Here is an 18,837-nt window from a genome sequence, read left to right on the forward strand (position 1 = left end):
GTTTTCTGGGCTAACAATGTAAGAAATAATACATAAAAACAAAACAAATAACTGCATAGTTTCCTAAGGACCTGAAGCGGGGCGACCATCTCTGTCGGCGCCATCTTGGACATTCTCTCTTTTTATTTTTTGTGTTTGATTTAGGAAACTTTATCAAATAACCTCTTTACATTTGCACTGAAGGAGGATCAATGACTTTTTGATGAGGAAACAGAAATGATTCTACACCTATCAACATAGTAATTACCATTAGGAAAAATAGTTATATCAGTTGTAATGTCTATCTTTCGAGCTTTCTTGGCTCGGGTACCTTCACTCCCAAACATAACAAAAATACCACAGAGCAGTGCTCATTGAAGCAGAGTCCTCATTGACCCCCCCTCACTCGTTCCACCTCCTCTGGGTAGCATTTTACAGTTGTCTGGGTTACATTAGCTCTTCCAAAATGGAAGAGAACAATTACAGTCATGGTCGATCTGAAGACATGTAACCAATGGGCGACTGACTGTACACTGAATAGGAAGGAAGACAAAGTTCAGAGTGAATTAATGTTGATGATGTCAAGTCAACATCACACGCTCATGTTTGCCTTAGGCTTTTCTGTGAAATAATTAGAGGAAGTATACAATGGTTCACATCCATGTACATTATGCTTCACATAATTGTAGCTTATGGGTTTTAAGTGGAATTTTCCCTTTTTTCTTGGAAGAAAAGAAACATACAAGCAGTAAATCAGCATGACAATTCAGTTTTACGAACTCATTCCAATGTGTTTTGAATCATTCATCACCCTCGTTGTATATCTCTGTTGTTATTCCTTGAGGAACATACCAATGTTTCCTGTGTGCTCTATGGGATGACTGATGAGGAATTCATCCCAATCCTTATTATCATTAATTTAACGACACAATAGCAGATATAATACATCATCCCAATTCCCTCTGGTTATGCAACTGGATGCCAAGATTTGTCGAGACATGTCGATGTTTGTTTACTGGAAACTGATATATGGTTCATTTTACAACTCCTATGTGAAAGCTCTTTGTTTGGCCATACCAGAATTTTCACAAACTAGACACATGCACATGCTCATGCACGCACGCACGCACTCGCACACCCACACACGAGAACTCATTTATCATGGCATCTCTCTGGATTGGGTATGGGTCTTTGCATTCTGGCCAAGAAATCTGACTGAAAGATGATTAGCCTAAGTATTGATCAAATCTGTTTTTCTTATGTTCAATGCCAAACCTAAATGTGCCAGAGTGGAGAGAGCATGTCAAGGCTCCATGGATCTGGAGGGAGAGAAAGAGCAGTATTAGAGTAATGTGACGTGACTGAGACACAGACATGGCTGTACACGTTGCCGTCTCTCCACACAAAAGAACGACAAATCTTACCCATAACCACTTCCATCTTATCATCTTCCACTGGCTGATGGCAAATCCTAAAACCGCTCCATCTCTGCACCAAAACACATTGACACCGTGGGCAGTTAAGTTTGAACCTCATATGTTTTATGTTATTATTATTATTTTTATTTTACCTTTATTTAACTAGGCAAGTCAGTATAAGAACAAATTCTTATTTTCAATGACGGCCTAGGAACAGTGGGTTAACTGCCTTGTTCAGGGGCAAAACGACAGATTTTTACCTTGTCAGCTCGGGGATTCGATCTTTTAACCTTCCGGTTACTAGTCCAACGCTCTAACCACTAGGCTACCTGCCGCCCCAATGTGTCTTGTATAGACCAATTCGGCACCACACAAAATGTTCCCTCAGGGAATTTGAATTGACATTTTTAGACAGGTGTAGACAACCAAAAGACAAATTGTGATCTGATTGTGATCAGTTCTTCCTGCCCACCTCTGGAGGTAGTCAGGCACACATTGTCTGGATATCTTACAAGTGTAGACGGATCTGCACAGTAAAACCATTTTAATCATAATTCCACCATCTAAAATCATTGACAGGTGGCACCATTTAATTTATGGCATCAATATGTGTCAAAATCAATATTATTTTGAAAGAATACCTGTCAAATGATTTGCGTACAGGGAGGGACCAGGAAATCTGGTCACAATGGGGACACAATGGACGGATAAGAGACACATTTTAATGCCATGAGTAGCCGCATGTCTGAAAATGTGGGAACAATTAGAATGTGGACAGGATCAGGACACAGGACACATATTAGAACCAGGTATGAATGAAGCTTGGGACTGGGACGTGCATTAGTCTTTTGAAAGTGAACTGAAGTGGACAAAAAATGCTCTGCTCCACTTCTTTGTATAGAAAAAAGAGCCTCTCACATACTGACATGCCCCCTCACGTCATAATCTAAACCATTTTGTGCAGATTACACTCCCCCACAGCGCAAGGAATGGGACATACAGCCAGACTGGAGCTACAGCCAGGACTCCCATTATCAGGCATCAAACAAGGTAACCATGCCTCTCTTTTTCTCTCTTTCTCAAACAAAAAGAACAGTTATTTTTCTTTCTTTTGACATTCTATACATATATTCAAGTTGATTAGAATTAGTCATACTTTCACATTCTCTCTCTCTCACTCAGACAAACTGACTAAAAAGCATGTCTGTGAATTTTGAACATGAGTAATTTCCTGTGTGTTGCTTTCTTCTTGGGAATAGCAGCCAAACCACCCAAAGTTTCATTATAGAAGTACACAGAGGTTTTGGTTCAGCTGCTATTTCTTGCCAAGGGGCAAAGACAAAATCTCTATTAGATGGTGTATTCTCAACTGTTTCCATTTCTATTATGGTGAAGCTGGCATTTTGATTGTAATATGATGAATATTATTAGGACTTATTTGGATTGTGTGACTAAGTTACTCAACACAGAAAATGGACAATGATTATCATCATATTCGTTCACTATATCATTGTCAATCAAAACAGGTGCCAAGTGTGGACGACACATAACAGTGTTATCCCTAGGTAGTCATTTATCTACAGTTGAAGTCGGAAGTTTAATTGGAGTAATTCAAACTCGTTTTTCAACCACTCCACAAATTTCTTGTTAACAAACTATAGTTTTGGCAAGTCGGTTAGAACATCTTTCCAACAATTGTTTACAGATAGATTATTTCACTTATAATTCACTGTATCACAATTCCAGTGGGTCAAAAGTTTACATACACTAAGTTGACTGTGCCTTTAAACAGCTTGGAAAACTCCAGAAAATGATGTCATGGCTTTAGAAGCTTCTGATCGGCTAATTGACATCATTTGAGTAAATTGGAGGTGTACCTGTGGATGTATTTCAAGGCCTACCTTCAAACTCGGTGCCTCTTTGCTTGACATCTTGGGAAAATAAAAAGAAATCAGCCAAGACCTCAGAAAAAAAATGATGTGAATATATTGAAGCAACATTGAAAGACATCAGTCAGGAAGTTAAAGCTTGGTCGCAAATGGGTCTTCCAATTGGACAATGACCCCAAGCATACTTCTAAAGTTGTGGCAAAATGGCTTAAGGACAACAAAGTCAAGGTATTGGAGTGGCCATCACAAAGCCCTGACCTCAATCATATAGACAATTTGTGGGCCAGAACTGAAAAAGCGTGTGCGAGCAAGGAGGCCTACAAACCTGACTCGGTTACACCAGCTCTGTCAGGAGGAATGGGCCAAAATTCACCCAACTTATTGTGCGAAGCTTGTGGAAGGCTACCCGAAACGTTTGATCCAAGTTTAACAATTTAAAGGCAATACTACCAAATACTAATTGAGTGTATGTAAACTTCTGACCCACTGGGAATGTGAAATAAGAAATAAAAGCTGAAATAAATCACTCTCTACTATTATTCTGACATTTCACATTCTTAAAATAAAGTGGTGATCCTAACTGACCTAAGACAGGGAATTTCTACTAGGATTAAATGTCAGGAATTGTGAAAAACTGAGTTTAAATGTATTTGGCTAAGGTGTATGTAAACTTCCGACTTCAACTGTAATTTTAACGTTTTCAAAGTGTCCCATCCAATCTTAAAATGGTTCTTTCTTTGTTTTAAGAGAACAAAGTGAAAGGGCAGGGGTCCAAAAATATAATTTGGACAGCAAACAGGAAATGCTAGTGGGATCTGAGCTCTATTAGATCTGTTTCTTTCTAATCATAAAGCTGTGAGAAAGCACAGTTCATCAGATAGAACACATCCTGTTCAACAGTGTGTAACAGCTGTATGCAAATACAAAGTTAAATACAGAGAACAGTATATGATGTCCCAAAAATGTAATACAAACCCCTATGTGCCCCAAACTGTATGGCATGGTACTTCATTACAGAGAGGATGTATTGGTCAGACAAGGCCCTGTGTACTTCTCTATGCAGTCAGTTTATCTTTCAAATTAACGTCAAGCTAATTCATTTTGGGTAACCCTTGCACTTAGAACAGTACCTCTACATTTAATGGATTGTTATCTGGGCACTACACAAACCAGACACAGGAAGGAAGCCAAGCAAGGAGATAAGCACCATTAGGTTTTGATGTCCTTTGCCTGCTGATTTATAGATCAGTATTTCCAGTAACCTGATGGGCCCATCCTACAGTATGACTGTGTGACCTCAAAAACATATGGAGAAGGCCTGCCAAGAAAGTATTGCACTTGGACTGACAACTGAATACGGCAGGAAATTACCTCACTTTCCATGGTTCTAAATTCTGAAAGCAAACTGGGATACAGTGCCTTCAGAAAGTATTTATATGCCTTGACTTATTCCACATGTTGTTGTGTTACAGCATGAATTCAAAATGGATTAAATTAAAAAAAATCTCACCCTTCCACACACAATGCCCTATAATGCCAATGAAAACATGCCAATGTATTGAAAATTAAATACAGAAATAATACATTTACATAAGTATTCACATCCCTGAGTCAATACTTTGTAGAAGCACCATTGACAGTGATTACAGCTGTGAGTCTTTCTGGGTAAGATTAAGTGCTTTCCACACCTTGATTGTGTAACATTTGCCACTTATTATTTTCAAAATTCTTCAAGCTCTGTCAAAAATGTTGTTGATCATTGCTAGACAATAATTTTCATGTCTTGCCATAGATTGTCAAGTAGATTTAAGTCAAAACTGTAACTCGGCCACTCAGGAACATTCACAGTTGAAAAGCAGACTGAACCAGGTTTTCCTCTAGGATTTTGCCTGTGCTTAGCTCCATTCCATTTTTTTTTATCCTGAAAAGCTTACCAGTACTTAACGATTACAAACATACCCATAACATGATGCAGCCACCACTATGCTTGAAAAGCTGGAGAGTGGTACTCAGTAATGTCCTTATTGGATTTTCCCCAAACATAACACTTTGTATTCAGGATAAAAAGTTAATTCCTTTGACACATGTTTTGCAGTATTATTTTAGTGCCTTGTTGCAAATTGTTTAAAAGTCACCATTGGCCTCATGGTGAAATCCCTGAGCGGTTTCCTTCCTCTCCGGCAACTGAGTTAGGAAGGATGCCTGTATCTTTGTAGTGACTGGGTATACACCATCCAAAGTGTAATTAATAACTTCACCATGCTCAAAGCGATATTCAATGTCTACTTTTTTGTATTTTACCCATCGACCAATAGGTGGCCTACTTTGTGAAGCATTGGAAAACCTCCCTGGTATTTGTGGTTGAATCTGTGTTTGAAATTCCCTGCTCGACTGAGGGACTTTACAGATAATTGTATGTGTGTGGTATAGAGATGAGGTAGCCGTTCAAAAAATCATGATAATCACTATTATTGCGCACAGAGGGCGCCCATGCAACTTATGTGACTTGTTTAGCAAAAAATGTCTCCTGAATTATTTACTCTTGCCATAACAAAGGAGTTAAATAGTTATTGACTCAAGACATTTCAGCTTTTCAGTTTTAATTAATTTGTAAACATTTCGTATTGTGTGTAGGCCAGTGAATTTTTTTAAATCAACATTTAATCAATTTTAAATTCAGGCTGTAACACAACAAAATTTGGAAAAAGTCAAGGGGTGTGAATACTTTCTATGCGTATTCTGACCTTGAATTTAAGCATGAGAATAGCATGCTCTTCACCCGCTATTCGTTTGGGGTGAAAATCAAACAAATGAAGGTGTGGCGGAGGTGTGTCTGCAGATACGCCATATTCTGACCTTGACTAAATTCCCTCATAATTCCACCACCTTTACTCGTGATGAAATTATGAATAAGGTCGCGCAACCTATCGGTTCCAAGTGGAACAATATTTACTTTGGTGTTATTTCTTTCGAAAAAAATCCTTTCTCCATACACGGGTTGGTTGTTTAGCAACAAAAGCGTGCGCAACTGCTGACAACATGAAAACTATATTTAGTCTCAATGTTTATTGAAAACAAATACATTTCACAATGAACACTTGTCTCTCAAATACATCGTTACAGTTGTTGGTTAGCTAACAGGCGAATTTCAGCTGAATTAGCATTGACATGACTTCAGTCAAAACACCTCAAAACAAGACATGGTATCAATAACAAGATACAACACGCTGAAACGAGCCACCTACGATTCCCCACATGGCAGATTCTTGTCATTATTGCTAGCTATTTGAACATTGAGAATCATATCAACTCTTACCTAAAAAACCTTCGGCCAATTTGCCGCATATTTTCACAAGCAAATTAGTTTTGTGGCAAAATGTTCTGGTAAATTTCAGGCAAATTGTGAACTTCTGGCAAACAATTCTGGGAAACTTGTTACGAACATTCTGTTTGCTGCAAACTCTGTATGAATATATAAATTAAATCAGTTTTTTGGTTACTGTGTGTGAAACAACATTTAAATGTATTTACATAAATCAAATCACATAACTTTAAATTAACTTACTTCAGAAATAAATTCAACACACTAAATGTAGTAAATATACTAAACAACATGTACTCTATGTCTTTAACAGACAAAAAATAAATCCAATACAACTTGAAATCATCAGCATGGTAATGAAGAAAATAGCAAAGACTGGATATTTCCAAAATAAATTGTTTAATCTTATTATGTAGCTACAACATTTACATGAGAGAAATGTGAACACTATGGAGATGTTGACCTTAGGATGTTTAAAGAGACAACTACTGTCACGTTCCTGACCTATTGTTCCTTTTTCTTTTATTTATTTAGTTGGTCAGGGCGTGAGTTGGGGTGGGTTGTCTTTGTGTGTTTTGTCTAGTTTAGGGTGTGTGTTTGTTTAAGTTTTTTTTTGTATGTATGGGGTAGTGTTCAGTGTAGGTGTTTAGGAAAGTCTATGGTTGCCTGATTTGGTTCTCAATCAGAGACAGCTGTTTATGGTTGTCTCTGATTGGGAGCCATATTTAGGGCAGCCATAGGCTTTAGGTATTTGTGGGTAATTGTCTATGTTGAACGTTTGTTGCTTGTCAGTGCACTTACGTTATTTAGCTTCACGTTTGTTGTTTTGTTAGTTTGTGTATAGTGTTCGTTTTGTGTTTTCTCTCTCTTCTCAATAAAAGAAGATGTATTTTCCACACGCTGCGCCTTGGTCTACTGTCTATCAAGAAGACGATCGTGACAACTACAGAATTATTTACACGAGCCAAGTGATAACTTATTGATTAGACAGAGCCGGAGAAGATGGCTGACGTTTTACTTGCTCCTAACCAATTGTGTTTTTATGTTCGTTTTTTTGTGATGTTTGTAACTTTATTTTTTTACTTATTTTGTATATAATGTTGCTGCTACGTCTCTTATGACTGAAAATACTTCTGGACATCAGAACAGCGATTACTTACCACGAACTGGCAGAAGCGTTTTTTTCCTTTAACGAGTTCGACGTGAACGACATACTGCTTTCCCGGGAACAGGCCCAAATCCCTGTCATTTGCGTGAAGAGACGACGGAGAAAAGGAGGATGGAGGTCAAGCTGCCTTCTGAGAAGCTAACGTGCAATCATTGGAAAATAAAATTGACGACCTACGAGGAAGATTAAACTACCAACGGGACATTAAAAACTAATATCTTATGCTTCACGGAGTCGTGACTGAACGACGACATTATCAACATACAGCTGGCTGGTTATACGCTGTATCGGAAGGATAGAATGGCGGCGTCTGGTAAGACAAGGGGTGGCGGACTATGCATACATGTAAACAACAGCTGGTGCATGATATCTAAGGAAGTCTTGAGGTTTTGCTCGCCTGAGGTAGAGTATCTCATGATAAGCTGTAGACCACCCTATCTACCTAAAGAGTTTTCATGTGTATTTTTCGTAGCTGTCTACATACCACCACAGATTGATGCTGGCACTAAGAGGAGCAAGCACCAGTGAGTCGTCCAATAAAAAAGTGGTCAGATGAAGCAGATGCTAAGCTACAGGATTGTTTTGCTAGCACAGACTGGAATATATTCCGGGATTCTTCCTATGGCACTGATGAGTACACCATATCAGTCATTGGTTTCATCAATAAGTGCATCAATGACGTCGTCCCCACAGTGACTGTACGCACATAACCCAACCAGAAGCCATGGATTGCAGGCAACATCCACACTGAGCTAAAGGCTAGAGCTGCCGCTTTCAAGGAGCGGGACTCTAACCCAGAAGCTTACAAGAAATCCCACTATGCCCCCCGAAACTAAAGTATGTAAAGCTGTCATCAAGGCAAAGGGTGTCTATTTGAAGAATCTCAAATATAAAATATATTTGGATTTGTTTAACACTTTTTTTGGTTACTACATGATTCCATATGTGTTATTTCATAGTTGTGATGTCTTCACCATTATTCTACAATGTAGAAAATAGTAAAAAAATAAAGAAAACCCTTGTATGAGTACGTGTTCTAAAACTTTTGACCGGTAGTGTACCTCCTTTTTTGTATATTGTTTTACTATCCTTCAAATATACATATTGCATAAGATACATTGGAGAACTGAGGTGGTTCCCTCCTGAATCCCTTCGCTATGTGTAAACTTGATTATGTTCACCCTGGGAAAGAGTACTACTGAGGTTCGGTTTAACATGGTAGTATTTTGCTGTAGTCTAGGAGAGGTAGATGCAGCCTTCCAACAGGGGGAAGGCCAGCATAGGGGTCCAAGGTTTTCTTCTGGGTATTTTATTGTTTTTAGCTGTTTTTTTCTTTATATTTATTACTCTGACCTTTCAGCACACTGGCCATGTGATTGTACTAACATTCATTTCTAATTACTTTGCCTAATTCACCTACTCTAGGCTCCACTTGCTTTGACAGCTGGAACTTAAAAGGAATTAACCATGTGGTAGCGTAGCCGAGTGTTTGCTCGTCTGAAGTCTTTAAGTCCGGACATTGTTTTTCTCCAAGAGATCCACCTCCCGGTCCAGCGACCATGATAAACTAAAGAGAGGACGGGTAGACCAAATATTTCATACAAAAGTTGATGCTAAGGCCAGAGGGGAAACCATCCTTATCAGAAAAGGCACCCCGTTTGTCTCCTCCAAAGTAATTTCAGATACTAATGGCAGATATATTATAGTGATGGGGAAATTGTTTAGCACACAGGTTATTCTGGCTAACCTCTATGGTCCTAATTGGGATGACGCTGAAATTTTTTTCTGACTTCACTGCAGTACTTCCCGACCTTAACTCTCATCACTTGATACTGGGCGGAGATTTCAATTGTGTATTGCATCCAAGTCTAGACAGATCCAGACCGAAGCCCAACAATGTCATTTCTAAATCAGGTGCAATAATCAGCTCATTTCTAGAATCCTATAATTTGTCTGATCCATGGAGGAGGAGCTAAACAGTACCCTTTTTTTCTCCAGTCCACCGCTCATACTCTAGTATTGACTTTTTACTGCTGGACAATAGAATTATTCCTTTTGTAACTAATAGCCAATATTACAGCATGGTTATCTCAGACCATAGCCCTGTCCAGCTGGATATCTGCTTTCCAGACAGTACTGTCACAACGTGCGTGGCGACATGACCCACTACTCACTGACCCACTATCTAAGGGCCCAACTTATTTCATACACAGCGTATGACAACAAACAGTGCACTAAACGCTTATCGGAGCTATCTCAACTCATTCTAGATGTGGTCAACAGATATGCCTCTTCTCCTGAACTCTACAAAGAGAGACTGCTACACCAATTGGAATTTGACAATCTCTCCACTAAACAAACGGAGCAGCTTCTGTTTAAGTCGAGGCAGACATTTTATGAACACGGAGAGAAAGCTGGCAAGTTGTTATCTCACCAGCTTCGACAAGCCGCTGCCTGCAGCACGATAGCATTCTCCTCTAAACTATCCCCTCTCAACTCATTCTAGACGTGGACAACAGATATGCCTCTTCTCCGACTCCTGAACTCTACAAAGAGAGACTGCTACACCAATCGGAATGTTATCTCACCAGCTTCGACAATCCGCTGCCAGCAGCACCATACCTGTGTTGCAGCTGATTCAACTTCTACCAATCACAAAGAAATCAATTTAAGCAATTCTACTCTGCTCTTTACTCGTCAGAGGCACATCTCGTATGCATGCATTTCTAGACAATCTGGACATCCCCTGTCTAAATTCAGATGATCAAACCATCACGGATGCCTCAATAAGTGATGATGAAGCTACTCTGGCAATCCAGTCCATGCAGAGCAGTAAAGCTCCTGGGCCTGATGGCTTCCCTATTGAATTTTATAAAGCATTCTCCTCTAAACTATCCCCTATCCTCAGCTCAATGTACAATGAAATCCTTTCGAGACAGAAACTGCCACAGACAATTACCCAAGCGACTATGAGCCACAGGCAGTTTATACAATTTTAAAAACATTACAATACATTCACAGTATTCACAACACAGTGTGTGCCCTCAGGCCCCTACTCCACCACTACCACATATCTATAGTACTAAATCCATGTGTATGTATAGTGCGTATGTTATCGTGTGTGTGTGTGTGTGTATGCATGTGTCTTTGCCAATGTTTGTGTTGCTTCACGGTCCCCGCTGTTCCATAAGGTGTTTTTTTAATCTGTTTTTTACATGTAATTTTACTTCTGGCATGAGTTATTTGATGTGGAATAGAGTTCCATGTAGTCATGGCACTATGTAGTACTGTGTGCCTCCCATAGTTTGTTCTGGACTTTGGCACTGTGAAGAGACCTCTTGTGGCATGTCTTGTGGGGTATGCATGGGTGTCCGAGCTGTGTGCCAGTAGTTTAGACAGACAGCTCGGTGCATTCAACATGTCAATACCTCTCATAAATAAAGTACCGATGAAGTCAATCTCTCCTCCACTTTCAGCCAGGAGAGATTGATGTGCATATTATTAATTTTAGCCATGCTGCCCTGTTCTGAGCCAAATGCAATTTTCCTAATTCCTTTTTTGTGGCACCTGAGCACACGACTGAACAGTAGTCAAGGTGCGACAAAACTAGGGCCTGTAGGACCTGCCTTGTTGATAGAGTTGTTAACAAGGCAGAGCATCGCTTTATTATAGACAGACTTCTCCCTATCTTAGCTACTACTGCATCAATATGTTTTGACTATGAAAGTTTACAATCTAGGGTTACTCCAAGCAGTTTGGTCATCTCAACTTGCTCAATTTCCACATTATTTATTACAAGATTTAGTTGAGGTTTAGGGTTTAGTGAGTGTTTTGTTCCAAATAAAATGCTTTTAGTTTTAGAAATATTTAGGGCTAACTTATTCCTTGCCACCCACTCTGAAACTAACTGCAGCTCTTTGTTGAGTGTTGCTGTCATTTCAGTCGCTGTAGTAGTTGACGTGTATAGTGTTGAGTCATCCGCATACATAGACACTCTGGCTTTACTCAAAGTTAGTGGCATGTCGTTATTAAAAATTGAAATATGCACCGGCTATTTAATGTTCTTTATTCTGCCCACTCAACTCAACAGAGAGAGGTTTCGACCGGGAATATATATTTATAGGGAATATATATTTATAGTACTAGAGAGATTTGGGTTTGTCCCATCATTCCTTTCCTGGATTGAGATTTTGTACTCGTCCCCAGTAGCTTCTGTTCGCACCAACAATGTTACCTCCAGCTACTTCCCTCTTCACAGGGGGCCAGGCAGAGTTGCTGTTTATCCCCTTTCCAATTTGATATGGCTATTGAGCCTCTTGCTGTTGCCCTGCGGGCGGAGGAGAGGATTGAGGGAAGACTAAGGGACGACATAACTCACAAGGTGTCTTTATATGCAGACAATCTTCTTTTATATGTTTCTAACCCTGTGGAGTCTATACCCTATCTCTTGGACATGCTGCAAGGTCTTGGGACACTCTCTGGTTATAAGTTAAACCTGGAAAAAAAAAAAAAAGACAAAGGATAGTGAGACACAGGTTTTATCTTGGACACATGAAACGTAGGATGGATACGGAGGGTGCGGGGCAACAGAAGGTGAACAGCAGAGGGGCTAAGGATTTTAGAGATGGGGAACAGGCCGATGAAACGGGGAAAGTTTACGGGGCTCCACCCGGAGGAGCAGGTCCCGAGTGGAGAGCCATATCATCTGCCCGAGCCGATAGAGGGGAGCAGGGGTCCGGTGGCGATCTGCTTGTCGCCGATACCTGGATGTGGTCTTCAAAAGAGAGGCTCTCTTCCAGGTACGGTGACAGCGGCGGATGAAAATTCGGGCAGAGGGTATGCTGACTTCTTCCTCTTGCTAGGGGAAGAGCGGGGACTGATATCCCAAGGAACACTCGAGAGACCAGTGGCCGAGCAGGGAAGGGTGTTGCGGGCGCATTCCACCCACATGAGTTGCTGGCTCCAGGTGGTGGGGTTGGGGGAGACGAGGCAACGAAGGGCCGTCTCCAGGTCCTGATTGGCTCGCTCCAACTGGCCACTAGATTGGGGGTGGAAACCAGAGAACAGGCTGGCCGACAACCCAATGAGGGTGCAGAACACCTTCCAGAACTGGGACAAGAACTGGGACCCCGATCGGAGATCATGTCGACCGGAAGTCCATGGAAGATGTCCTGCACCATGAGCTGAACGTCTCCTTGGCTGAGGGTAACTTGGGAAGGGGAACAGAATGGCCAGCTTTAGAAAACCTATCCACCACCGTCAGGATAGTACTGTCTGACAGGGGAAGCCCAGTAACAAAGTCCAGGGATATATGGGACCAGGGGCAGTGAGGAATAATGGAGAAGGCCAGTCGGAGCTTGCCACAGAGTCTTATTTTGTGCACATACCGTGCAGGCAGTGACGAATGCGCAAACATCCGGTACCATGGAAGTCCGACGGGAGAATGGATAAGAGGTCAGTCTGGAGGAATGTGTGTCCAGGACCGGGAATGGACAGAGTCTGGGACAAACATCCGGTTTCTGGCTGGGAACACTGCTCCTTACGGACTGCAGCCGCTAGACAGGAGGTAGGGAGGATGGTCTCGGGGTCAGACAGAGTAGCAGCGGGTCAATACAACCATGAGTGTGTCCGGTTTCACGTTCTTGGACCCTGGGCGGTAGGAGATAGTGAAATTGAACCAGGTGAATAACAGGGCCCAACGAGCCTGCCTAGAGTTGAGGCACTTGGCGGTGCAGAGATATTCCAGGTTCTTATGGTCAGTTCACACTAAGAATAGGTGTTCCGCCCCTTCCAACCAGTGCCTCCACTCCTCCAACGCCATCTTGATGGCGAGGAGTTCTCAATTTCCCACATCATAGTTCTCCTCAACAGTGGTAAGACGATGGGAGAGGAAAGCGCAGGGGTGCAGCTTTTGGTCCTGGGCAGAATTCTGGGACAGGACGGCCCCCACTCCGACATCCGAGGCGTCGACCTCCACCACAAACTGACGGGTCTGGATGGACCAAGATGGGGGCTGAAGTGAATCGACGTTTGAGGTCCGAGAATGCCTGGTCAGCTGCTGGCGACCATGTGAAGGGAACCTTGCGAGTGGTGAGTGCTGAGAGGGGGGAAGCGGCGGTAGAAGTTAGCAAACCCCAGGAAATGTTGCAGCTGCACTCTGGATTTGGGTTGAGGCCAATCCACCACCGATCTCACCTTGTTTGGATTCATCTGTATATGTCCATGCAGTGACAATGTATCCAAGTGAGGAGATAGTGGAGCGATGGAACTCACACTTCTCCGCTTTAACGAAAAGCTTGTTCTCCAGGAGACGATGAAGGACTTGTTGGAAGTGTTCTTGAGCTGACCGGGAAATTACCAGGATGTTGTCGAGGTACACAAACGCGAACCGGTTCAGCATGTCCCGGAGCACATCATTGACCAGGGCCTGGAACACAGCAGGAGCGTTGGTCAGCCCGAATGGCATAACTCAGTACTCATAGTGCCCGCTAGCCATGTTAAAGGCAGTCTTCCACTCATCTCCTTCCTGTATCCGAACCAGATGGTAGGCGTTCCGAAGGTCCCACTTGGAGAAGATGGTCGCTCCCTGAAGTGGTTCGAAAGCCGAGGAGATGATGGGTAGAGGGTAATGTTTTTTGACCTTGATGTCATTAAGGCCCTTATAGTCAATACACTGGCACAGGGTTTGGTCCTTCTTCTCCACAAAGAACCCTGCGCCGACAGGGGAGGCCAATTGGCGAATACTCCCTGCAACAAGTTAGTTCTCAATGTAGTCCCCCATAGCCTTGGTCTCCGGCCCTGACAGGGAGTAAAGCCGCCCCCGAGGGGTGTAATGCCCAGGAGAAGGTCAATTGCGCAGTCGCAGGGTCGATGCAGAGGGAGAGAAGTAGCACGGGCCTTGAAGACCTCCCGGAGGTCCAGATACTCCGCGGGAATGGTGGAGAGGTCCAAGGCTTCTCTCAAGCCTGCAGGGAGACGTCCCGGAGCAGGCTGGGCCGACTTGAGACAATGAGAATGGCAGAACGGGTTCCAATCCACGATAACACCAGTAGCCCAGTCGATCAGGCAATTGTTTTTCTGGAGCCATGAATATCCCAAAACCATGGGTACATGGGGAGATTCGATGAGCAGGAACTGCATACACTCACTGTGATTCCTTGATACTCGTAGGTCGATAGGAATCGTATTGCTGGTGACTCGGCCAATAGAGCGCCCATCCTGCACTCTGACATTCATGGGAATGGAGAGGGGCTGAGTGGTGATACCAAGCTCCGACACCCAGGTAGCATCAATAAAGCTTTCATCGCCCCCATAGTCAATGAACACCTGAACAGTTGAAACTGGATTTTAAAGAGTTGACTGACTCTCTGCTAAACACTAACAAAAGACCCATCATATCTGTCCCTCTGCCATCTCTGAATCGCAGCATTGAATGCTTTAGCAGGATTCTTTCTCTTCACAAGTGGCTACGTGATTATCAATGGGCGTAACTTTTGTTGACAATTTTGATACCTTTTGGGGAAAAAACACGTTTAATAAGGAGGATGGGATCCACCCAAATCTTTTGGGATCCTGGATCCTTTCACAGCACAATAAGGCTGCATTGAGACAATGACTTATCAATGACTCAAGCCCAGCTCAGCTTATCCCTACCATTGTGACGCAGAGTTGTCATAATGCTTCAGCAATTGTACATTACACCAGGGGTGTCAGTTGACACAATATAAGTAACCTAATTCATGTCCCTATTAACTGCCTTGAATGCCTCTACTGATCCTACAGCTATTGTATGCAGTAATCATGTGCCTATGAACCAGATTTATACTGTTAGCACTAAGCCGGTGTGCCCTAGGAGGAAGTCCACTGTGAGCAGCTCACTCTCCACTAACATAAAGAACATGAGCACATCCACTGCTGCTAAGCTTCCCAGTAAAAGTAATGAAAGCAAGCATCCCAGAAGAAAAGTGCTCAAAATAGCCCACGTTAATATATTTAGCTTAAGAAACAAGGTTCATGAACTAGTCTAAAGAAGGCCAGGTTTATTGCTTCTTTATTTTATTTTTATTTTATTTTACCTTTATCTAACTAGGCAAGTGCTAACATGAAATGAAATATCCCTTTAGTCAGCACAACAGTTTTCAACTGTGCTAACATAATTGCAAAAGGGTTTTCTAATGATCAATTAGCTTTTAAAATTATAAACTTGGATTAGCACAATGTGCCATTGGAATACAGGAGTGATGGTTGCTGATAATGGGCCTCTGTACGCCTATGTAGATATTCCATTAATCTACCGTTTCCTGCTACAATAGTCATTTACAACATTAACAATGTCTAGACTGTATTTCTGATCAATTTGATGTTATTTTAATGGACAAAAAATGTGCTTTTCTTTCAAAAACATGGAAATAAGTGACCCAAAACTTTTGAACGGTAGTGTATGAAATGAGTAAAGCAGTATGTACACATTATTCACGTGACTGGTGTTCCATTATTAAAGTGACCAGTGATTCCATGTCTATGTACATAGGGCAGCAGCCTCTAAGGTGCAGGGTTGAGTTAACCGGGTGGTAGCCGGCTAGTGATGGCTATTTAACAGTCTAATTTAACAGTCTAATGGCCTTGAGATAGAATAGTAGTACAGTGTTGTACAGTGCCTTCAGAAAGTGACTTTCTACACATTTTCTTGTGTTACAGCCTAAATTTTAAATTGATTACATTTTGATTTTTGGTCACTGGCCTGCACACAATACCCCATAATGTCAAAGAGCCCCTTTGTTATAGCAAGCCTAAATAAGTGCAGGAGTAAAAATGTGCTTAACAAGTCACGTAATAAGTTGCATGTGTTTAACATTATTTTTTCACGACTGCCTCATCTCTGTACCCAACAAATACAATTATCTGTAAGGTCCCTCAGTCGAGTAGTGAATTTCAAACACAGATTCAACCACAAAGACCAGAGAGGTTTTCCAATGCTTTGCAAAGAATGGCACCTATTGCTAGATGGGTTAAAAAAAAGCAGACATTGAATATCCCTTTGAGCATGGTGAAGTTGTCACACCCTGATCTATTTTACCTGTCCTTGTGCTTGTCTCCACCCCCCTCCAGGTGTCGCCCATCTTCCCCACTTATCCCCTGGGTATTTATACCTGTGTTTTCTGTCTATCTGTGCCAGTTCATCTTGTTTGCCAAGTCAACCAGCATTTTCCTCTCAGCTCCTGTTTTCCCCAGTCTCTCTTTTTCTCATCCTCCTGGTTTTGACCCTTGCCTGTCCTGACTCTGAGCCCTCCTGCCTGACCACTCTGCCTGCCCCTGTCCTTGAGCCTGCCTGTCGCCCTGTACCGTTTTGGACTCTGCTCTGGCTATGAACTCTTTCCTGTCCCCGACCTGCATTTTGTCTGTCCCTTGGATTAGAATAAATACCAGAGCTCAAACCATCTGCCTCCTGTGTCTGCATATGGGTCTCGCCTTGTGTCGTGATAGAAGTTATCAATTGCACTTTGGATGGTGTAACAATAGATCCCGTCACTACAAAGATACAGGCATCCCTCCTAACTCAGTTGCCAGAGAGAAATTAAACCGCTCAGGGATTTCACCATAAGGCCAATGGTGACTTTAAAACAGTTACAGATTGTAATGGCTGTGATAGGAGAAAGCTAAGGCTGGATCAACAACATTGTAGTTACTCCACAATACTAACCTAAATGACAGAGTGAAAAGAAGGAAGCCTGTACAGAATACAAATATTCCAAAACATGCATCATGTTTGCAACAAGGCACTAAAATAAAACTGCAACAAAAAAATTGGCAAAGAATTCACTTTTTGTCCTGAATTCAAAATGTTATGTTTTGGGGCAAAATCAATACAACACATTATTGTGTACCACTTTCCATATTTTCAAGCATAGTGGTGGCTGCATCATGTTATGAGTATGCTTGTAATCGTTAAGGATTGGGGAGTTTTTCTGAATTAAAAAAGACACAGAATGGAGCTAAGCATAGGCAAAGTCCTAGATGAAAACCTGGTTCAGTCTGCTTTCCACCAGACACTAGAGATTAAATCCCCTTTCAGGAGGACAAAAACCTAAAACACAAGGCCAAATCTACACTGGAGTTGCCTTACAGTGCTGTGAAAAAGTATTTGCCCCCTTTCTGATTTTCTCTATTTTTGCATATTTTTGATACTGATCTTCAACCAAAACCTATTAGAGAAAGGGAAACTAAGTAAAAAAAATATAAAAATAAAAATACATTTTTAATTACGCAATACCAAAATTCCCCTGTTTTAAAAAGTAATTTACATAATGGGGAAAACCTTATACCCACGATCAAACATGGAGGTGGTATTGTGGGGGTTTGGGGATGATTTGGTACCTCAGGACCTGGACGAATTGCCTTGAGGCCTCTTAAAACTTATTCGGGATCGGTGTCCCTTCCATGGAACGGTTGAGCTAACGTAAGCTAATGCAATTAGCATGAGGTTGTAAGTAACAAGAAAATATCCCAGGATATAGACATATCTGATATTGGCAGAGCGCTTAAATTCTTGTTCATCTAACGGCACTGTCCAATATACAAATCAAATCAAATCAAAGTTTATTTGTCATGTGCGCTGAATACAACAGTGAAATGCTTACTTACAGGCTCGAACCAATAGTGCAAAAAATGTATTAGGCGAACATTAGGTAAGAAAATAAATAAAAACCACGGTAAAAAGATAGTGAAAAATAACAGTAGCGAGGCTATATACAGTAGCGAGGCTATAAAAGTAGTGAGGCTACATAGGTTAGTCAGGCTAATTGAGGTAGTATGTACATGAATGTATAGTTAAAGTGACTATGCATAAATGATAAACAGAGAGTAGCAGCAGCGTAAAAAAGGGGGCACACAATGCAAATAGTCCGGGTAGCCATGTGATTACCTGTTCAGGAGTCTTATGGCTTGGGGGTAAAAACTGTTGAAGCCTTTTTGTCCTAGACTTGGCACTCCGGTAGCGATTGCAATGCGGTACTAGAGAGAACAGTCTCTGACTGGGGTGGCTGTGGTCTTTGACCATTTTTA

At 41.7% G+C, this 18,837-nt stretch overlaps 1 protein-coding gene across 1 annotated transcript in view; it reads left to right on the plus strand.

Moving 5' to 3' along the window:
• The first annotated feature begins 2,373 nt into the window (after window positions 1–2,373).
• Window positions 2,374–18,837, plus strand: part of LOC120064975 (CMP-N-acetylneuraminate-beta-galactosamide-alpha-2,3-sialyltransferase 2-like) — a 29,987-nt gene continuing 13,523 nt past the window's right edge. Inside the window, exon 1 of the mRNA XM_039015589.1 lies at window positions 2,374–2,447. The gene's annotated coding sequence lies outside the window, so the exon portion shown is untranslated. The remainder of the gene's footprint in view (window positions 2,448–18,837) is intronic.

The sequence above is a fragment of the Salvelinus namaycush genome, chromosome 20, assembly GCF_016432855.1.
Source record: "Salvelinus namaycush isolate Seneca chromosome 20, SaNama_1.0, whole genome shotgun sequence".
NCBI lineage: Eukaryota > Metazoa > Chordata > Actinopteri > Salmoniformes > Salmonidae > Salvelinus > Salvelinus namaycush.